Below are 6000 nucleotides of genomic sequence, written 5' to 3' on the forward strand. Positions count from 1 at the left end.
ACGAGTATAGCACCATGCCGCTAATGACCCCACCGCCATGCCACTAAAGTCCCCAAAAAGTCCCTTACCAGCTTCGATGAAAGTGCAGATAGCACCTCCGCCCTCACGCTACATGCAAATAGCGGCCGCCGCTAAATACCGGAACCGGAAATAGCGTCGTCGCACAGGAACGGGAAAGAGCACGGCGGCCATCTTTAAAAACACAATCCATTGCCATCCTCTGCCCCCTGGACCTGTTCTGAGTAGTTTGCAATAGGAAATCCACAGTGACACCCTCGACATGCCTAAAGCTGTAAAAAAAACTACTGACCGGCAGCGGAAGGAAAAATTCACCACGGAGGAGCTAATGATGCTCACCCAGACCCTTGCTGCCAATGCCGCCGTGGTCTTTGCCAGCGACATGCGTCGGGAGACACTAGTCAGAAAGAAGGCAATCTGGGCTGAGTTTGCCTTGAAAGTGCTGCGGGCACCACCACCACCCGCAATGTGCGTGAGTGCAGAAAGCGGTGGGATGATCTCCGACTACGGGTTAGAAGCATCCTATCAGCAAACCACAACATTGCCACATCAGGTGGATCTGATTCCCCTATAAAATTGAAGGAATGGGAAGAGACCTGTGCCAACCTCATTGGAGTGGAATCCATAGAGGGAGTCGGGACAATGGAGCATGGCGTGGCAACCACTTCAGATGGACGCGAGTGTACACATGAAGGTATGCAATGTGAATCCACTGTTCCTCCCCAAATGTGAGGCCAGAATCACCTCATGCATGGCCAAACATCCACAGATGCATGCAACCCTGGCTATGTCAGTGTCAAACCCAAACACACACACATCACCAGAAACAAGTGCCACATACAACCATGCATGGATGAGCCACTGAACTGACACATCACCTACATCCTTAACAATGAAGTCAAAATGCCCACAACTGCATTATTGATGCATACTGCATTAAGTACATATAACCGTAACCAATGCCATCCCCCTCTTTGTCCCCAACAGGCTCACATACAGACAGTGAGGATGCTGCCACTGCATCTATTCGATCACGATCTGTGAGTAAAACATCAAGGGCACAGGACACAGAGGACACCCCCACGACATCAAGGGGCAAAGGTAGAAGGGTGCACATGCAGAGTGGCAAACATCGGTGGAGCGCCACTGCCAAATTGCAAGTGTCCACACCACCAACAACTGCCCCACCTCCGGAGGTGAACCCACCACCACTGATCCCAACCACAGAGGGCCCACCCTCAGCTGCAACTAGTTCCGCAGGAGAGGCGGCAGCCACTGCACCACTCTCAGATGTGGAGGATACGACCAATTTCCACATGGAGATGCACACCCCAACCCCCACTGGAACCTCCGAGGCATCACCACAGCAGACACCTGGGTCTAGTGTCACTGGCGAGGACAACATGGGAGGTTTTAGTAGCCCTCCGGTGGCTTCACCTGTTGACCTGGCTGCATCAGAGGGCACAGCAGCCACACCACCAGAACGCAACACTGCCCTCGACCTGGCCAGCCTCAGCCAGCGGCAAAAGGAAATAACTGTGCTGGTTGGGCAGCATGTGGAGGAGGCTGCCCGTTTCAGGGCGGACATTGCGGAGACAGCAAGGCACTCCAGGGAGGGGATGGAGGCCTGTACAGACAGGCTGTGTGGGAAGATTGTCCGACTTAGGGAGGTCCTCACACGGATACCGGACGCAATGGACCGCCAGTTCCCACCACCACCACCACCTGGACAGTCAGCCACTTCCTCAACCGCCAGTTCGAGGCAGACAAGCCCCCTCCGCCGCTCCTCACGCACCACCCGGCGCAGGTCTAGGCAGCCTCCCAATGCTGGTGGTGGCAATGGCGAATAGGGAGTGCCTGGTCAAGCTTCCGCGTGTATGGCTGGACGAAAACATTGTGGCAGACACATGAGGAACTGTTGTGGGGGGTGGGGGGAAGGGTGTTTTGGACTGTTGTGGGGGGTGGGGGGAAGGGTGTTTTTGCACTGTTGTGGGGGTGGGGTGAAGGGTGTTTTTGCACTGTTGTGGGGGTGGGGGGAAGGGTGTTTTTGGACTGTTGTGGGGGGTGAGGGGAAGGGTGGTGGGATGTTTGGGGACATGCACTTTTACATCTTTACATTTCTCAATACACTGGTGTTTGATCCATACACAGGCTTGGACTTCTTCATTCTGTATGTGTGTTTTATTGGCGACAGGGTCCATTGTGCGCTTCCAAACAGACACCAGTGCATAACTGCCCATATCCATTCCCACAAAAAGAAAAATTGTAACTCAGAATATTTGGTTGATCAGATGCTGTCTCACAGCACGTCCCTCCTGGCCATCCCATCTTGCATGACCTGCATCCCCGTCGACTCTGTACTCGTCACCATCATCATCCTCATCAGGTGCTTCTATTTCTACGTCCGGAGGCAGTGGCACATTCCGTCTGATACACATATTGTGCAGAACGACACATGCCATGGTGATCTTGGCAACCTTCTCATGGCCATACAGGAGAGCGCCACTAGACCTGCTAATGCAGCTAAACCGTGTCTTCAAATGGCCAAAAGTCTATTCGATCATGATGCGGGTACGGGTATGTGCACGATTGTAGTCCTCTTCGTGCCTGTTCTGTGGGTTCCGTACAGGGGTAAGCAACCACCTCTTCAGGGGATAGCCGGCATCACCTGTATGGGGGACGAATGGGGTCTGGTTAATGTTCACCTCAAGAGTGGCCTGTTCATATCACACAAATTGACTTTGCATTATAGTCCACAATTGGCAGCATGCATGCAGACGGTCTGTGTGACTGCAATGTGCAAAGTTGAGCTCGACCATGCAAGTGAACATGCCCCATTAATGCCTCCTAAAGTAATTGACATGTCCTGGGTGAGGCCAGGTCTTACATGTCCTTGGGCCCAGGCAGAATTGTTACCACACTGCTAGTGTAGTGCCATTCATACGTTTATGTTGCCATGCTGAGAGGGGTCACTTCAGTGGTGCTATGGGTGCGTGGTACAATGCCATGGGTAGGGGTGATCCCTTTGCATGCACTCAAGGGCACATTGCATTATTGTGGTTGTGCAGCGCTGATTCTGTATGACTGTCTGGACGGAATGTAGGAGATTGGTGTATTTTGTGGTGTTGAATGTTGTGCAATGTGGATGTGGATGGTTGCTTAATGTTTCTAGGCCTAGATTGTTCACTATGTTGTGTAGCTTATACTTGCATGTGGGTTCAGATTGCGGCCTTCCTAGATGGACATGGGCCTACATGTGTATGTCCATTTGTCCTACGGACGACAAGCTACACCCAGTTGGAGTATGTATTTCTCCCCCCCCCCCTTCACACTGACATGTGCTTGCCCTGCTACTCACCAAGTAGCCATGAACGTTGTCCGGCTTGTCGCTTCATATAGCGTGGGATGGTTGAGTCCGCAGGACCATGGAATCATGGGTTGATGGGGAAACGGGCACAACAATGTGTGATTATCTTGTTGGCGTCACATACCATTTGGACATTGATGCAGTGGAATTGCTTCCTGTTTCGGTAGACAACTTCATTGTGATGTGGGACCACCAATTCCACATGGGTACAGTCGATGGCCCCAATGCAACTTGGGATGCCTGCCAGTGCATAGAAGCCAACTTTGGTGTTTGCAATCTCCTGGGCAGTCCGTGGCATGAATATGGGTTCAGGTGCATGCCTCAGGAGGGCATCGAGTACCTGATTCAGCGTGCGTGAGAATACTGGTTGTGAGATGCCATGCATGTGCCCCACTGTATGCTAATAGGTGCCTGTGGCCAGGAAGTGGAGCACGGTCACCACCTTTAGTAGAGATGGGGATGGCAGTTCTGATGTCTATGAGGCTCACAATGTCATCATGTCCACGATGCTGGTGATGGTATGCCGGTCCAGACGGTACAAAATGTGTATCTGCTCAGGGGTTAGGTTAAATGGACTGGCTCTGATCCTGGGGATTGGTGGCTGCCTCTGTGGTATGACTAGGTGCCGTGGTGGTGCTTGCTGTGCCTGTCTTGCCCTCCTCCTCCTGCGTCGCCTCTGTGCTGCCTGTTGTAGTTGCTGCTTCACTGCAATCATGTCCTCCAGCCCATGTAATGCTGCTAGTATTGGGACCATCTTGGTGTGGGAAGGGGTGTGGTGTGCTCCTTTTGTGCTGCCAGAGTCTCCATTGCCTCCACCTGTGCTGATTGTGTCCACCTGTGGCAGGTGGGAACACTGCTCCGTTCCCTTAACGGGTGGTTCGCAATGCCGGTATTAGCACCATAGCGGTAAGGGATTAGGGGGGCTTTACCATGCCGCTATTGGCATGTCCGCTCTGCTTGTGATGGTGTGCTATTAGCGGCATGGCGTTATTTACGGGATGGAGGGTCGCACGCACGCGAACTGCCCGTTATTAGTGGCACCGTACTTAGCGGTGCCGCTAATAGTGGTGAGCCGGGTCGTAATTCGCATGGGGATTTAACGTTACCGGTATTACATTACCGGTAACGTTAAATCCCTACTGTCTACCGTGTAATGAGGCCCATAGTCAGGGAAATGCTATGCTTGTTAGGTGGAGTGGCATGGCCATTAGTAGGTGGCAAAGTGTCATGCTTCTCATTACTGGCCATGGTGACATTAGCGTGGAGGATAATTGTGATCAGTAAGGCCGCCCTAGGTACAAGCAAGGTGCTCATAGGTAGGAAGTTATTGATGGGCATGACTAGCCGGTTTAAGCTAATTTAAGTGAGTGCGTCAGGATGTTGATTGGAGTCTTTAAGGCTAATGAGGTCTCGTTATAGGTAAAGGTGATGGTAGTAATCGCTAAATTAGGCAATGGGGGAGTGGTTGTGCAGGGGGGAATCGGTGATAGGCCAAGGGTTATTCCGATATACATAACTGAAAATGAACATGGAATAGTGACAGCGACTCAAGACTACAAAACAGTGTTGAGAAATGCATCACACTTTCGAAAGGTGCCACACACCATGTGGAAAGAAACCCCCATGATGACCCCTGAGAGGACACCCGGCAGAAACGTACCCAAGGAATAAAGGAGAACAGACGCAATGAGAGCTAGAAGCGGCACAGAGGCTGACTCATCCCCCACAAGTCAAGAAGACCGTCATCTCTGATGAGCCGTGAGACACCCACAGGTAGAACAAGTCGAGATACTCGCTGAGGGATTGGCCGCAACCATCAATGAAACTGGGGAGTTTAATTCTCCACAGCGTATATCAATGATCTGTAAGATGAGCGCTGAGACTGAGCTGTTAATTATATCTAAGTTGGGGAGGGATGTGTAGAGAAGGAGATGTGGAAATGTTATGATGTCAGACGTCATGATGCGGCAGAGTAAATAAAAGGGGCAGAGACCTGCATGAACTGGTCAACGCCACTACCTCATCTATCTGTGTGCGTGCCCATTATTCATCATGGCCGGCCCAGTCAGGCCTTGGACCCGCACTGCATCACACTCATGTTGTGAAGCCCATTTGGAGTGAGCTATTTTTTCTGTGAACAAGAGTGTTCAGCTATATTTGCTGCACAAAATCACAACTATCAGGGCTGTGGTAATGTGCTTGAAACCTGACCTGATCTAAATGGGTGGTGCTCCTTTTAATGGTTTTCAACTGTATTTGAAACATATAGACAACTCTACGGTCCGATGTGGCTATTGCCTGTCCTGTGATGTGAGGGCCCTGTCCCTTTACTGGCCCAGTGGGGAAATCCACCAGTCCATCCAACGCCCACAGAATCCTCATATTGCTACCCGTCCGTTCCATAAACCTGAAATTAACTTCTTGATTCCAAACCATCTAGCTTGGCTGTTATGTACACTTTTAGTAGAACAACTGGGCGCCTACTTAGTTATTTAGTGCACCACCATTACAGTAAGCTCTTCTTTGTCTGGTGTATACTTTGCCCATCTTATATCCAACTAATTGTATTGAAAATTGTATGTACTTACTTAGAGTGAGAGATCCGAGAGCAGCTG

Source organism: Ambystoma mexicanum, chromosome 1p (genome assembly GCF_040938575.1).
Source record: "Ambystoma mexicanum isolate Mex_15411 chromosome 1p, UKY_AmexF1_1, whole genome shotgun sequence".
Lineage (NCBI taxonomy): Eukaryota > Metazoa > Chordata > Amphibia > Caudata > Ambystomatidae > Ambystoma > Ambystoma mexicanum.